Source organism: Saccopteryx bilineata, chromosome 2 (genome assembly GCF_036850765.1).
Source record: "Saccopteryx bilineata isolate mSacBil1 chromosome 2, mSacBil1_pri_phased_curated, whole genome shotgun sequence".
Taxonomy (NCBI): Eukaryota; Metazoa; Chordata; class Mammalia; order Chiroptera; family Emballonuridae; genus Saccopteryx; species Saccopteryx bilineata.
The window spans coordinates 127984884-128002704 of NC_089491.1; the positions used below are offsets into that span (position 1 = coordinate 127984884).

General features: G+C 33.2%; 1 protein-coding gene across 1 annotated transcript in view; it reads left to right on the forward strand.

Moving 5' to 3' along the window:
• The first annotated feature begins 965 nt into the window (after positions 1 to 965).
• Positions 966 to 17821, forward strand: part of MGAT4C (MGAT4 family member C) — a 537929-nt gene continuing 521073 nt past the window's right edge. Inside the window, exon 1 of the mRNA XM_066254797.1 lies at positions 966 to 1044. The gene's annotated coding sequence lies outside the window, so the exon portion shown is untranslated. The remainder of the gene's footprint in view (positions 1045 to 17821) is intronic.

The following is a 17821-nucleotide window of genomic DNA, read 5'->3' on the forward strand; positions in this document are numbered from 1 at the left end:
AAAATGAACTATCAGATATTAAACTGCAATAAATCCCCAAACATTCATGCATTTAATCCATATTTTTCAAACAGCATCACTGCTGATAGCTCTTAACCAGGCTTTATACACCTGGGAAGAAAGGCAAAGAGTACATGTAGCTCTAAGATCGATGTACTGCTTAGATCATTATAAGACGTGCTACAATCTGAAGCGGTTTTTCACTGAGGCTTATTTTTTGATCTAGTGTTCACATATCTTGGTAAGAAGAATATGCCACTCATAGTTATAATCACTTAATGCTACCATAAAAACTGAATATTTAAAAATAAGAAGAAAGCCCAGGCTATGTGACACTTTCATTGCTCCCATAAAAATTAAAGGATGTGATTATGACTGAACCCTTTTGAAGTTCTGGGCAAAGGAACAGTGGAATATTTAACGAGACTAAGAAATTCAGCACAGTTGGTCTCAGACTCTAGGGTCTGTTGTAGCATTATTGATGTGGATCTGTGCAAAAGTTAGATGTGGAATGTTCACTATACTTTCATCAAATAGTAAATAAAAGACACTTAACACTGATAATCATTAACACTTAAGTTATAGACTGAATATTTCTATATTTAAAAATAAAGACATACAGATGTCGTTAATTTATCAATAGTGTATTGATTTAAAATAATGTTATTTAAGTCTGGAATCACATTTTCAAAATCTAAAGGACTTGACATAGCAGTAGGGCTGCCACTCACCGATTTACATCTTTTTAAAATAATATTAATCTCAACATCAAGTAGAGAAAACCAAAGAGTCAATATTGAAAGTAGATGTAAAACGGGCCTGTTTGAAAAAAGTGTACTAGAGTAGCAGTGACTCAATTCAACATGCAAGTGCCATCATGATGAATGTTTATAACACTTCCTTGAGAGCCAATTATACTGTTTTTCTGTGTAGGGACTGGACATCCGCCAGATCAGTTGTATGCACAAAGCTGCTTTGTATCTGTCTTTTCAAGTAAGAGCTGCAGAAAACATTACAGCAAGGTTGAAGCTTTATTCTTCTCTGGTAAGAAAAGCTTTCTTTTTCTTTGCAATGGTGAGAGTTTGATAAGCAATCCTTTTAACCATAATGTGGTCAGGGAACAGAGAAGCTGTTCTATGTTACAAGCCATAAACTGTTTTCTTTTCTTTGAACTATTTTTTTGATAAAGCTTTTTGCCTGTGTGTTATATAGAAAAATAAAAATGAAGCAGTAAGTCATATTGCACATATGAAATTTGTATTGGAGGTAGGGGAGTCTTAAACTACTCTTCTGTTGAATGAAATGTGGTGTTATTTTATGGTTTATACTATGGAACTCTTGGTCAGCACAAAGAGAATAAAAGTTGGTATTCTGATCCATGGCTGAGAGTGAATCCATATGTTTAAGTTTTCCCTTGACTAATGATGTTATTACTGCCCAGCAGCTTGTCTCCATAAAGCTTCAAGAACCCAACCACATTTTGCCTTTGGGTTTATTTGTAGACAATACTGACTACTACAAACTCTTTTTCATTTTAAAAATTGGAAAAGCTGGAGAGAGTAATTCTGGATGAGCTTGTCTGAATATGGCTTTTATCACTTAAGCTCTAAATAATATAACTGTGAACATATATACAAAATATAAGATTTTGTTTTTTGCATAAATTTATTCAACCTGTAGTGTGCTTCAATATTTCCACAAAAAGCTCAACCTGTTATAAACTCTAGCTAAAGCTATATATGTCTAAAATGGTAAGAAAATAGTTGAGAATATGTATACACAAAATGTGTATATAAGTGTGGTATATATTTTTATACACACATGCTTGAGTATGTACAAATATTTACATGTACACAATTAATTTTATATAATGACAGATCTACACAATATAGCACTGTACTTCCTATAGAAACATCATTTTTGGTTTGCATTTATAGAACTGTTCATTTTCCTGGTAAGCATATGTTTAGAAAACAGGTAAATATCAAAGTAGGTTAATCCCAGAGGGAAGGGGGGAGAGAGTTAGGGGGAATGGGGCAAAGGAAGTGTAATGGAGGACACAAAAGTAGGGGGTGAGGGTGTTATATTGAGTGGGACACTTGAATCTGTGTTAACACAATAAATTAAAGTTAATAAAAAGTTTAAAAATTTAATAAATAAAAAAATAAAATGGGGAAATATATGTCACAACCAATCAGCTGCATCTAAAGCTAAATCCATTTTCTCAAGTAATCTTTTAAAAATGAACTTGTCTTTAGTTTTTATTCTTTTCAGTATCTCAATTACATGAGTTATTTAATCTATATGTATAATATGTATGCATATGTGTATATATATACACACAAGTATATATATCCATGAGATTTGAATATAAATCTGTTAAGGTAACTATCCCAGAGTAACATTCCCAGATTCAAAGGTATAAGCAAGTCACAATGTCAGTTTACTAGGTCACTAACAAATCTTTATGTACGCTTGATTATTTCAGTGGTATTTACTGACTATCTACCTTGCTAAATTATAAAAGAAATGAATCATATAATATTTGTACAGATTTAATGATGGTTTTACAAATGTGTTTGAAAATAGCTAATTTATGTTGAGGTTTTGGCTAGGACATACAGATAAAAGTATCTTACAGAGTCAGGAAAAGACAGACAACAATAAATGAAATGGGAATTATCTTTTTTAGATTTAAAGGTACCTTTTTTTATATGTGAGTTGGAAAAACTATAACAATGCCATATTTTTCCTTTAACCCTCCTTTAAATTTTATGTACATTTAATATAATGCATTTTATAAGCTTCAACTGTGTCCATGGTACTGAAATAACTATGAAGACAGCCCTGCCTTAGCCCCGGCTGGGTAGCTCAGTTGGTTAGAGCCTTATCCGAAATACTAAGGCTATGGGGTGAATCGCAGGTCAGGGCATATTTCTACTCTTTTAAAGAATGTGTGTTGCCTTTAGGCACATGCAATAGGCAACAATAGCAAAATGCTCTAATTCCCTTAGTTTCCGTATTTCTCAATTTTGAAGTGAATATCAGATGTACAAAACATGCATACATATATGTACACACACAAACACACACACTGGGTGGAGCAAAAGTAGGTTTGCAGTTGTTCATATAAAAGTAATATAATAATTAATAAATAGTAATATAATAATTAGCTCCATGTTTCCCATACTCACAAATATAAACCTTTTGCTCACCCTGTATGTATTATTTTTGCCTTAGAAACTGTGATCATCATCTGACACTCACACGCACACATACACACCCTTTTTGTGAAGATAGAAAAACAGAAACAAAGTTTAACACCTCTAACCCCCAATAAGTATGACATAGCAGGATATTGCTGAATTTTTGCTTTCAAACATTTACTTTTGCTAATCATGCTGAGAGCACAGCCTTTTGTATTGTGTCATGTTTAGGTTCTACCTTTCCTTTAGGGCTTAGATTAGAGGCCTTTATTCATTTTTTAAAAAACTATATATAATTAAATTTCAGACTTATTTTTGGAAAGAGAGAGGGAGAGTGATAAAGAGGGGGGAGAAGTGGGAAGTATCTACTCATAGTAGTAGCTTTCTGTATGTGCCTTGGTCAGGCAAGCTCAGGGGTTCGAACCAGCAACCTCAGCATTCCAGGTCGACGCTTTATCCACTGAGCCACCACAGGTCAGGCATAGGACCTCTTTATATCAGGTATCTTCCCAGCAAACCTCATGATCACTTTGGGTAAAATTATCTCTTACATTTTAGAACATTCTTATCACTTTATTATTATCAAAAAAGGACTAAAGTTTATGAACAGCAATGACACATTTGGCAATTTTTTTTCTTTCAAACAGAGAAGTCTGCTTTGGCCATTTCTCTCATTTCATCTATAACACTTCTCCACGTTCACATGCTGCAACCATGTGGGTATCTGTGCTAATCCAGAGCGCATCAAGGACAAACTTGCTATCGGGCATGTACTTTTATTGTTCCCTCTGCCAAAAACATTATTCCCCCAATATTCCTTTTTATTTTAGTGAAAGGAAGGAAGGCAGAGATACAGACTCCCACATGTCTCTCAACCCAGAATCTACTGGGCAAGCCCACTAGAGAGCAATGCTCTGCCCATCTGGGGCTGCTGCTCTGTTGCTCAGCAATTGAGCCTTATTTTTTTGCACCTGAGGCAGAGGCCACAGAACCATCCTCAGTGCCGTAGGCCAACTTGCTGGAAACATTCCAGCCATGGCTGCAGGAGGGGAAGAGAGAGAGAGACAGAGAGCTAAAGAAGGTGGGGGTGGAGAGGCAGATGGTCACTTCTCTTGTGTGCCTGAACCGGAAATTGAACCCTGGACATTCACAACCCAGACTGACACTATAACACTGAGCCAACTGGCCAGGGCCAGATATTCTTAAGATCACTCTTTCATTTTATTTTTTCACCTCAGAGATCCCCTCCTCAGAATGATTGCTGCACCTCTCACCTCCTGTGGTCACTGCATATTGTTACCACACTTTTTCTTCATATAATTTACAGTTGCTTGGCATTGTATTATTTATATATTTGTATTATTTTTCTCATCTACACTAAGGGAGACTAAGGTTAACACTGTGTGGGAAATGTGTGGTATCTTCAAGAACAACATTTTGATTATACTAGATTACACACACACACACACACACATACACACACACTCACAAACTAGTATTTAGCAGACCAATGACATTTACTCAGAAAAGTAAAAAAAAAAATAGTGTTTTTTTTGCTATTTAAATTATATATTCCTCTATAAATTTATTCTATTTATAAAATTCTGATGTCATTTAAATTTTTTAAATTACTATATTATTTCTGTGTAGAATATCTTACCTTTTTAATTTCTGTAGACTCTTTTGCAATTTTTACATTTTTAATTGTTAATATTAAAGTTAATAACTGATGATTTACTCTCTTGTTTCTTGACACACTTATGCTGATTGGTTTTTACAAAATACTTCTAGGGATGTAAATAACAGCATAGTAAATATAGAAAATAATATTGTAAAAACTATGTATGGTGCCAGTTAGGTACTGAAAATATTAGATGGAATGTTTTATAAAGTATATGATTATCTGACCACTATGTTGTATACCTGAAATTAATACAAAATAATATTGAATGTAAACTTTAATTAAAAAAAATTTAAATGAGATTCTGTTAAATGTATAGAATTATTTGGGAATAAATCACATCTTGACAATATTGAATCTTCTCTATGAACTGAAAATATACCTAAGCATTTCAATTTGGGTTGTGTTAATATAAATTTATTATGTTTCTAATATTAAATTTCATGTTTATTGCCGTTATATAGGAAAATAATTGACTTCTGTGCATTAACTTTGTATCCTGCAGCCTTAATATAATTGATTATTAGTTCCAGGATTACTTTTTGTCTATTCTTTTGAATTTTCTACATTAATGATTATGTCATCTGTGAATAATGACAATTTTATTTCTTCTTTCCCAATCTGTATATCTTTTATTCATTTTTTAATCTTTTTTTATTAGTTAATTTTAATGGGGTGACATTGATTAATCAGGGTACATAGATTTAGAGAAAACATCTATGTACCCTGATTATTTTGACATTTGATTATATTTTCTTTTTTTTTTTATTAATTCCCATTCCTTTTTGTAAGAAAATACTGTTTCAAGACAAGAATAAATAAACTTGATTTATATGGGTGACTTATGAAAATTGTTCTCATTCATTTCTTTTAATTATTCAGGTAAGGCTAGTGGTTAAGGCCAGGCAGTCTTTGGTCAGCCTTTGCTTTGTTTCTGCCATCACTCCTTACTGCTTGTGAATTTAAGCAAAATATTAAAACTTTCTCAATACAGTGAACATGACAACATTCCCATCTCCCTAAAATGATTACAATTAAATTAAGAAAACACATATATAACACTTATAAGAATGCCTAGCATATAACACTATAAACAAGTTAGTCATTACTTTTTAAAAATATTTTGATATTTTATCTGAAGCATCAATTGTTTAAATAATAATAAGGCTCCCAGGCAGTCATATTGCCTTTCACTTTTAATACTATTGTTTGCTTACTGTTACACTAACCATTTTAATCCCCCTAAATTTAATAACCATCATTTGCACTGTAGTCTGTGTCTAAATCTATCCTTCTTTTCTCTGTTACATCTGACTGACACTATGCTGTATAATGAAATATCAAGTTCTACAGCTTCTTGTTCTCAAAGTTTCTCACGCCTTACTCATTTTATTTCCATTTCTATTAGCTTACAACTGACTTGCATCTTTTTTTAAAATACTTTATTTATTCATTTTAGAAAGGAAAAAAAGAGAGAAAGAGAGAGAGAAGGGGGAAGGAGCAGAAAGCATGAACTCCCATATGTACCTTGACCAGGCAAGCCTAGGGTTTTGAACCTGTGACCTTAACATTCCAGGTTGATGCTTTATCCACTGCGCTACTGAAGGTTAGGCCTGACTTGCATCTTTAAAATTTTTTTTTTTGGATATTGTTGAAAACTCACTAATCTATACTGTTTGTTTTTAATCTTTGCCCATGGATATGGGGCAGAGAGAGGATATGTATTTTCTAAAACTACTCTAATTTACCCTTACTATTTAAAGAAATGCCCAGAAATTTTATTATATTTTTGTAAAAGAAGCTACATATCAATAATATTAAGACTATAACAATCAAAAAACATCCTGTGAGAAAAATAAAGAGAACTAGTAGTAATATTGTATGTTGGCCATAATGTAATTATCTATTTTTATTACTGTAATAATCACATATGCAATAAAAAAATTAGTTTGTTTACATATGTTGCGTATATTTTTCTAAGGTTTCCTTTACACCTTTGAGTCATATAAAGTACTTTGAAATATAAAATATAACAGACTAAATATTTTATCCAGTAAAAGTAATTTAATTATATCGATCTAATTCCTTTTTTGTTTTTTTTCTTTATAATTGTTTTTTAAAGACTTTATTCAATTTTTTTAGAGGAGAGAGAGAAAGAGAGAGAAAGAGAGAGAGAGAGAGAGAGAGAGAAGAGGGAGGAGCAGGAAGCATCAACTCCCATATGTGCTTTGACCAGGCAAGCCCAGGGTTTTGAACCAGCGACCTCAGTGTTCCAGGTTGACGCTTTATCCCACTGCGGGTTTGTTTTGTTTTGGGAGGCATATTTTTTAGATGGTTGTACAGGTCTTTTCTAACTTTAGTCAACAACTCTAGGATGTTTGTGTCATTTTGTGATTTTTCTATAATACTTTAAGTCATCTTGAATTTATTTTGCTAAATCTTTTGAAGTAAAGATTAATTCATCTCCAAAAATTTAGTTTGGGGGTTTGTTTGTTTTTTTTGTATTTTTCTGAAGCTGGAAACGGGGAGGCAGTCAGACAGACTCCCGCATACACCCAACCAGGATTCACCCGGCATGACCACCAGAGGGCGATGCTCTGCCCATCCAGGGTGTCGCTCTGTTGTGACCAGAGCCACTCTAGAGCCTGAGGCAGAGGCCATGGAGCCATCCCCAGCGCCCGGGCCATCTTTGCTCCAATGGAGCCTCGGCTGCGGGAGGCGAAGAGAGAGACAGAGAGGAAGGAGAGGGGGAGGGGTGGAGAAGCAGATGGGCGCTTCTCCTAGTGCCCTGGCTGGGAATCGAACCCGGGACTTCCGCACGCCAGGGCAACGCTCTACCACTGAGCCAACCGGCCAGGGCCTCATCTCCAAAAATTTAGTGTTTTCTCATAAACATGTCTTCATGGATACATTTTACCTATTAGATGTTAATCAGAGAAAAAAAATAGAGAATGTACCCTTTAAAAAAGATAGTGTATTTTTAAATAACAGAATAATTTGTAAGATAGCCTGTGCATGCAAAGAGTTGCTTACATGAGTATATACAATTTTTAACTTTATAACAGAATTAACCTAGGGATTTTTCTACTAACAAAGTGATATTTATTCTGACATATAATTAGCTCCTTTATGTTTTCTTAACCATCTATGTTTTCATTCTGTGATTTTTGTCTTCTTGTTTACCTCTACTTATTTTGATTAATTTATATGTTCTATAATGTATGCTTACACCAGTACATTAAGGGTTCTAGTTTGTTATCATACATTCTAAAGGGTAGAAGAAATAAACCATTTTAAATATTAACTTCTATCCCAATTTTATCAATTTGTTGACCACAAAATGATGCTCAAACAAACATATACACTGATAAACATTTCACTGAAGAATATATAAAGTAAACATTTTTTAAGACGGCTTTCCAGTTGTCTTAAATTCAGAATTATCATCTATGTATGTTCTGATTAAAGAAAAATATTACTATATATTTATATATTGGTGCTAAGTTTAAGATGCAAAGATTTAAAGAAAGATGCAAAATTCAAAGAAAGAGTAAAGAAATAGCTTTGAAAAATATTTTCAAACTGGTTTTTGAACAGAAACAAGGAAGGCTTGTATATTTATAAAGACCTTAAGAGAGTTTTCTGTTAAAGAATAGAGAATGCTAACAAGCTAAAGAGAATCCGAAGTAGAACAAGAACGATGGTGTCAGATACTTTATCAGAAATCAAACAGACGCCCTGAAGTCTGTAAGGTGAATTGAAGTGGCACCAGTAACATATATGGAAGATTATTTTCCCAATGTGTGCAGTTTGAAGTTGCTCTGGGTGAAAGCAACTTTAGAAAAAAAATCATGCTTTTTTTCTCTCCAAAATATTTAAATGGTACTGACATAAATAATTTGGATTTCTTAATTGATTGTTTTGGATAAGAAAATCTTAGAAATGTTTGACGCATTTGGATGAAAATTTATATTCATAAGTATTTAGGGGTGGTACTCACATTTAAAAAAAACAATTTTGATTTTCCAATGTGATTGTAATAGAACCCAAACACAACCCCAAGCTCCCTGGAACACAGTTTGAAAAGCCCTATGGCACTGTTATGCAAGATGGAGGAACTGTTTTCATCACCAGTTAGATAAAGGAAAGGAGCATTCAAGAGCACAACTGGAGGTCAGGCTGTAGACAGCATTCAGTAAGAACTAAAGCTGGAGGTCTTGCTGATAATTACATTGGACAATGAAGTAAATTAAAACTGAGAAGGCTCCATGCCTGAGTCAAAGAATTTTCCAGTAAGGGTGTACAATGTCTTATGGTTCACAAAGATTTTTAATAGCTGTTCAAATATGTTAGTACAATCACAATGGAACTATACGGAAAGCCAGAAAAATTATGTTTGCAGATATTTCGAGTTTAATAGCAAAGGAGCTTTGACTTTTCTCTCAAGACTGTAGTTAAATTTTAAATTCTGTTGAATACTAAACACATCAGGACCTTTCTTTCACCAAATATAACATGAAAACCACGTATACATGTAAGAATGAGGGTTTGAGATAACAACTATAAGTTAATCCAAAATAAATTGCATGTAAAAAATAGATATTTGCATGTAGGTTTTCAAATTTCATGTCCTATTTAGTTCTCTATAATATATTTTTTTTAAATCCTAAACTTAGTTTGGTCATGAGTTAAATTATATATTCTATTAGTTTCAGGAGAAAAAACATAGTCAATCAATACAAGATTTTTACTTTACTTTATTATTGTAGGAAGAGTACAGAGTGCATTCCTAGCAGCTGTGGCTTATGCAATGCTGTGAGAACACTCCAGCACCTGAAACCCTCCTAGGCACACCCGGGAGGGAGCTCACCCACTGTAAGAAAGTAACTCAGCACCAACCAGGCCTTTTCAGCCATTGGCTGTGAAGGACACGCTGTAACACCCTATAGGCTGAACCTGTGTATATAAGTTAGCTTACTTCCTGAATAAATCATATCTGCATCACTGAACCTGGTCCCCAGGTCGGGTCTCTGCATCTCCATCATCCTCACCCCCAGTGGGCCTTGTCCATAATTATTGCCTATTACTTTTTAAGATTAGAAATAAAATGTATCAAGTATTTAGTTATTCATGTACATATATAATATACAAACATATATATGGTAGTTAATCTCTTATATTAGTTATACTTTTGATAAAATGTCACTGACTTTATACTCTGAAAAGTGGATGAATGCATGAATATTGTCTCCTTTGTTACTCAGATTAGATATAACACTAAATAAAAAATTGATAAAATTTTAGTATCAGGATTTTGATGCTTTGTTTTTAATTGAACCAGGATAACAGGACTTTCTAGCAGGCATACTTCTGTGAGTGAGCCAGTGATGGAATTGAACCCTACTTTTCAGAGATTCTTTTTTGTTATGTTTCACAAACCTGCTCTTTGCCGATGCATGGTTAAAAACGTGTATTAGAATCAGACAGCCTTAGTTCATTCAAGCCTCATTTTCATTATACACCACTTGTAAAATTTAAACAGTTAACCTAACTTTCTACAACTGCATTCTTCATCTCCAGCATGAAAATAATAGCCGATTATTACTGTTATTAATTTTACTAACACTATTTAAATTATGCAGAGGCAGAAAGTCATTTGCAAGTTCCCTCTATAATCAGAAGGCAACTGGTATACAGATACAGTTTAATACCAATCCATTTCCCCTGGTAAACCCCAAGGTATTAGTAAAGTTAAATGCATCAGTATTCTCATTGGAAAAGGCATCATATCTTTGATGGCTGGTGCAATACATCTTGAAGTGGAAGTGGAAGAGAGTGGATTCAGTGCTATCTAAACTTTGCCTCTGTCAGGATCCAAATCATCAAACGCAGGTGCAATGTGTATAACAGCTTTGAAAATATTGAGCCAATGTAGTTCTCATTCTTCCTAAATGATGGTGAATGTCTGCATAGTGTAATGTTTAGACCAAGAGATCTGGAACTACTGCATTGCTGTTTGAGCTGGAAATCAGGTTCTTTATTTAATGGTTGTGTGGCTTTGAATAAGTTACTTTTCCTCTGTGTGTCTCATACTTGTCATCTATAAAATGTATGGAAATAATACTATCTAATATATTGAGTTCTTTGAAGAACTAAAATATTTAATAAATATGTTCTTAGAATAATATTTGGCATAAGAGATTAAGCTCTGTATAAGTTTTGCAATGATGATAAGGATGTTCATGCCCAGCTATCCTCCCTCATGAATCAATAGATTTCAGTGCTTTAAGGAACTGAGGAGATACCACCTAAAACATATGTGCATTTCTCGGTTCTGACTATCATATTAATTTGCTAAATCAATCAGAAGAAAGGTAAGCTAGAAAGCTAATCATTGAGTATAATAGCAACAAATACTATAGCCCCAAACTCTCTCATAAATCAAAATTAAAGTACTGACTTTTACTCTATGCTAAATAGAGAATACTGGGCCCTGGCCAGTTAGCTCAGTCAGTTAAGAGCATTGTCCTGAAAAGACAAGGTTGCAAGTTCGGATCCTAGTCAGGGCATACTCAGGAAACAACCAATAAATACACAACTGAGTGGAACTACAAATAAATGCTTACTTTCCCCCTCCCCCCCTCCTTTCCTTTCTGTGTCTTTATCAATAAATTAAAAAAATTAAGCCCTGGTCAGATAGCTTGGCTGTTGGGAGTGTCATCCTGGAGTGTGGAGGTTGCATAGTGCACTTCCAGTGATTGTTGGAGGAAAAAAGTGAAAAGAATCTTAAGAGAATGATTAAACCTCTTAACATAAGAAGCACTATACTATTTCTCTTTTATAGGTAACAAAATAGAGGCTTACATATGTTAATATGTGGAAGAAATGATTCTGGAACCCAGGTTTTTCTGATTTAAATCCATTGTTCCTAAGACATTTTTAAATTTTATGTTTTATTATATATATATTAATTAACCAACAAGTCTAAACTCACTTTAATTATTATTTCTTACATTCAAAAACAAATATTCAAGTAAATTTTTCATGATTTTATAATCAAAACTAATAATTTATTTCCATATAATTTTTTGAAAGTGAAAGATTCTATCAATATATTCAGAAAACTTAGACCTCCTTATTTTTCCTTTACCCTACATCTGTGACTTTCTTATTCTAAATATCTTCCCCATATGGTATATAAACCTAAGTGAACACATATTTACAACAAATGTTCTCACTTTGACTTTACCTTTATTGAGATGTGAAAAATAATGATAAAAATTTTTAATGCAATGGGGATGAATATTTTAAAACATCAAGATTTGTGTTTTCCTGGTTTTCATATTCTCTTCTACTGTAAGGCATTTGTAGAATCATTGAATTTGTATTTACATGAAGATGTAATTTAATTACAGCATGACCCCTGTACACACACACACACACACACACACACACACACATTTATGCATCTATGTATGCATATATCAACATACCTGTATTGAATAAAGATATCTTATACTAGTTAATAGTTAAATTTTAGTTGTTCCATTATTAAAAAATCTATTTGTATTGATAGAATTAAACACAAATATGGTTGCCATATATCTCCTTAAACTTCCCAAAGACAATTTTTTTTAAATACAAAATTTATAGACTGATATAATATTAACACTCTGGCTTAAACACTTATTTTAGGTTCAGTGGTAGTAATAATATTACTTTAAAACTTTCAGGGAATTTTTTATTTAATAATATTTTATTTACTTTACTCTTGATTATATAGTGCAGAAAAACATATAATATTTTGTCACTAATACAAAACATTTTTGTAGTCTTAAGACATTCATTAACTAGTACAGTGAAGTTAGGAATAATTTGCATTCAAGCAAACAGTACATACAAGCAGAGGCTTGCCAACGAAAGTTCATGAAACAGCTGATTTTCTAATTCTTGCCACATCTTTCTTATAGTTGTGCCTAAGAAGCCCATTTTATTTTGATGTCTGTGTAGATTACTTTCTACACATTGTCCACCTTTCTCCCTATGCTGCACGACAAAATGAATAGGTAATAACTCTCAGCATTTGACACTTGTAGAAGAGATTAGCAGGACTGTTGACTTTGACAAATCAGATATATTAAGCCTTTGCTGGAGGGAGTCACTACTGGTTTTTATTGTAACCAAAATATATTTTTTCAACAGAAAAAGAAAACCCAGCTATAATATTTTTCAGAATAGTATATTGAAATGGAACCTAATTTCTTGCATATACAAATTTTATTATTTTACAATATCTTTGTTGAGTTTTGGGGCTCTAGTCAAAATACCCATATTTTACAAAGAAAAAATACAGAATTTATGTTCTGTTTCAAAACGGGAGTAACCATGGGCATAAAAATTGATTTTAAAATACTAACTCTTTGACACAGAAGTTGCTTGTTGGTCAGAAGATTTAGGCTCCATTGCTTCCTTACGACAAAAGCTATTGGAATGTTTGTGTTTTTATATGCTATAGCAATTTTTAAGATTGTCAGGAGTTGAAAAATGATATTTTTCCAAATGCATGACCCTTTCAGAGATATTGATGTTCTTTTAGCTGATATGTGAGTAAGTTTCGAAAAGAAATTGGTTTCCCGTAAATTCTATTTTTAATGGTTAAGGCAGCTATCTAGGCCTTCTCCCAGTTCCAACGTTTAGAGCAATAACGATATATCGGCAGATAGAATTTTGTACTTCAGTTAACTCTGTTTAAGCCAGCATGAAAGTGGGAGAAAAGAGGGATAGTGATAATGCAAAGGCAGATTTTGAACAGAAGAGTGTTTGAGTGGTGGAATATGTACTACAAACTATCTCCATTCATCATGGTGCTGAGTGTTTTGATTGCTGTCTCTCTGTCATTTTATATCATCCTGACTCTGAAAGAAACCCCGAAGTTAAGCTGTGATTCTAGCAAAATTGTATCTTGTACCAAAACATTAGTAACTTAGTTCTTGTATTCTGCTAATATTGTCTATATAATAAATTAATTGACTCTGGAGAATGACAGATTCAGGTTCATGACTTCTGCTCATGCTTCATAATTAAATATTTTGTATTTCTTTGAATTTATAGCAGAATATATAAGGTCTACCAGAAAGTTCTGTCCGTTTCTATCACAAGTTTTGACACGTAAACACGTTTATTTGGCGCATGTGTGCCTCTCTATTTTTATCACTTAATGTATACATACTGACGTAGCAAATTAACTAAAACAAAGTTGATTCACGTTAGTCTTATGTGTGAAGCGATAATGTACCCATGGCTACTGATAAAGTTCATTTACGCCACTGTAATTTTTATGAATTTCAACAAGGAAGAAATGCTATAGAAGCATGTCTGTCGCATCCACCATATTCCCTGAACTTAGCAACCTCTGACTATCACTTGTTTTTGTCCTTACAAAATTTTTTGAAGGGCAAAAAGTTCAAAAATGAAGAAGATATCAAACAACCACTGGTTCAATTTTTTGCATCCAAAAATAAAACATTTTTAAAAAATGGGATATATAAATTGCCCTCATGCTGACAATAAATCATTAATAATAATGGCAATTATATTATTTAATAAAGTTTATTGACAGTAAGAAAAATTTGTATTTTGTTTTATTCCAAAAATGGACAGAACTCTCCGGTAGACCATATATATACACATACACACACACACACACACACACACACACTCACACACACACACACACATATATATTTTTTTGTATTTTTCTGAAGTTGGAAATAGGAAGGCAGTCAGACAGACTCCCTCATGTGCCAGACCGGGATCCACCCGGCACGCCCACCAGGGGGCAATGCTCTGCCCATCTAGGGCATTGCTCTGTTGCGACCAAAGCTATTCTAGCACCTGAGGCAGAGGCCATGGAGCCATCCTCAGCACCCGGGCCAACTTTGTTCCAATGGAGCCTCCACTGCCGGAGGGGAAGAGAGAGACAGAGAGGAAGAAGAGGGGGAGGGGTGGAGAAGCAAATGGGTGCTTCTTCTGTGTGCCCCGGCCGGGAATCAAACCCGGGACTCCCGCATGCCAGGCCGATGCTCTACCACTGAGCCAACCAGCCAGGGCTTTGGCAGAATATATTTAACATTATGGGAAATTGTCTGAGATTGATGTTTTTCTCCTTATATTTTAAATTTGATCCTAAGGTATTTTAAAAAGTATTAGGCTTCTTGACCAACTGTGAAATATGAGTTTTTGGAATAATATATACCTGTAAGACCATCAGGGTAAAATTACTACTATGTAACAGAAAGATTTTGGAAAAGCAAAGTAATTAGCCTCAGTTGAATTCAACCTTTAATGATTAATAATAGATTTAATAAATGTATTAAGGGCCCAATTTCTGGGTCCTTATGTCATAAACCTAAATGTTAAAAGTCACTATTTCACGAAGGATTAGAATAGTAATATTAAACATAGACATATCTTAAACATTTTTTAGTATAATTGAACATCTGAAAATTAATAGTATTAAATAAAAATGCTTTCTCTCACTTCTGTTATATGGAAACACTCAAAATAAAAATAAGAGCAGAAAGGACCTAAGTTAAAGATGTTTTATCCAAAGAGGTTGTTCATATTCTGATCCAAATTACATTTGATTTGGTTCTTTCCTATGAAAAAGGAAATTGTAATGGGTACTACTTGAAAGAATATTGAGAGTTTCAGCCCAACTCTGATTTGGCTATGATTCAAATTTTTCCAGAAAAATATATTAAATAATGAAGTATACATCAGTTTTTATGGCCAAATAGTTCAAGTGGTAGTCCTTATGAGATTGGATTATATTCCTAAACTAGAGTTATTATAAACTTCAGGTGATTTAGAATGTAAATTGTTAGACATCCCAAAGCACAATGTAGTTTGTAGAGTATTGTAATGTTTTTGTGGTTTATTTCTTAGAGAGACTGGTAATATTTGAAATTCACCTAGACTGTGAATCTGTATTTTAAGTTGCTACAACTTGGCCCCATCTTTTTTTGTAGTACTATAAATTTTACTCAAATTTATAATATGATGAATAGCTTGCTACTTAGAATTTAACTTAAACAGAAAAACTCCCTTGGAAAATATATTTTTATCAAGGTCTACATTTTTACCCGAGTTGAAGAAACAAATTAAATAGTTACTTTTTTTTTTTTTAATCATGGACTTTAAGGGCAATTCCTTCACTAAAGGGAACAATCTATTTATGCTAAGTGTAAACAGGTTTTTTTCCATCACTTTTTGTCTCAGACTTGCCTTTCCAGTCAACACATACATACAAAATGATCTTCATTCATGTTTTTCAAAGTCCCGCCACAACTCCCTTAATAAATAGAATCAAAATGAACTTTTCTGCCCCCAGTGCCAAAACACACACCCCTCACTAATACTTTGGGCTCATCTTTTTACTACCCAATGACCACAAGACAACACTGTGAATTAAAATGGTTTTCTCTCTTAATTTCTCTTTAAATACCAAAATATTACTCTCCATTGCTCTGTGTACATGACTTTCCTATTATTATCTTTGGTATATATATTTTAGAAATATATTATATGAATATGCATATATTTATATATTCATTATAATTTACATAGAGATACTTAAATATATAAACTTATAAACTATAGTAAATCTAGATTCACATTGACACTGTTGTAGTTTTGACAGTTGTATACTCACACAAAGAGACTGAAAGAAAACCAGGATTCTTTCTTTCTCTTTAGTGTTACTGGATCCAAACCATTGGGGATTTGGGTTTGCAATAAAGGATTTTTAGCTGGAATTTTTATATTTATTGAATTTATTGGAATGACATTGGTTAATAAAATTATATAGGTTTAATATAATTCATACAATAGTAATACATCATCTGTGTATTGTATTGTGTGTTCACCACCCAATTTAAGTTTCCTTCCATCACTATTTATACACTTTTTAACTTCTACATTCCTCTACCACCCTTTTCCTTCTGGTAAACACCATATTATTGTCTGTATCTATGAGGTTTTGTTTTGTTTTGTTTTTTTCATAATACCATCACTTTTTTCACCTAACCCCACAATCTCCCTTGCCTATGACAGCTGTCAGTCTGTTATTTTTATCTATGTGTTTGTTAGTTTATTTTTTTAATTAGATTCTATCTATAAGTGAAATTATATAGCACTTGTCTTTCTCTAAAATTTTCAATGGATCTATACAGGTTAAGAAATTTCTTAATTTAGGTATAAAAATCTCACTATTTATTTAAATGTTCCATTAATTCCCCATATTTAAACAATGATTATACAACATCATGAAGTTATTAGATATGAAGAGAGAAATAATGATACATTATTTTCCTCATGATTCTATAAATACATTTGATTGAAATACATTATCTTGTAGGTGAAATATTTTGAAAATGTTTTGTTTTACTGTTTTCTACTATAAACCTTTTTGAAATAACCATAATAACTTACAAAACTAGAAAGAGTTCTATAAATTGTTTTAGGTAAAAAAAAATGGGACTTTTCTAGGAACTCATTTCTGCAAAATATTTGACCTCAACCTTTACCATCACAGATCCGTTTCTTGACAAAATCCAATCAAATTTCTATAGTTGTCTTCATTTCCTAAGGTATATTTGAATCTTTTTAGTACTTTTTTCTTTTTATCTTAACTAAAATTTATTTTTTTATTGCCTTGTTTCTTTTTTTTTTTTGTATTTTTCCGAAGCTGGAAACGGAGAGAGACAGTCAGACAGACTCCCGCATGCGCCCCACCGGGATCCACCCAGCACGCCCACCAGGGGCAACGCTCTGCCCCTCCAGGGGGTCACTCTGTTGCGACCAGAGCCACTCTAGTGCCTGGGGCAGAGGCCAAGGAGCCATCCTCAGCGCCCGGGCCATCTTTGCTCCAATG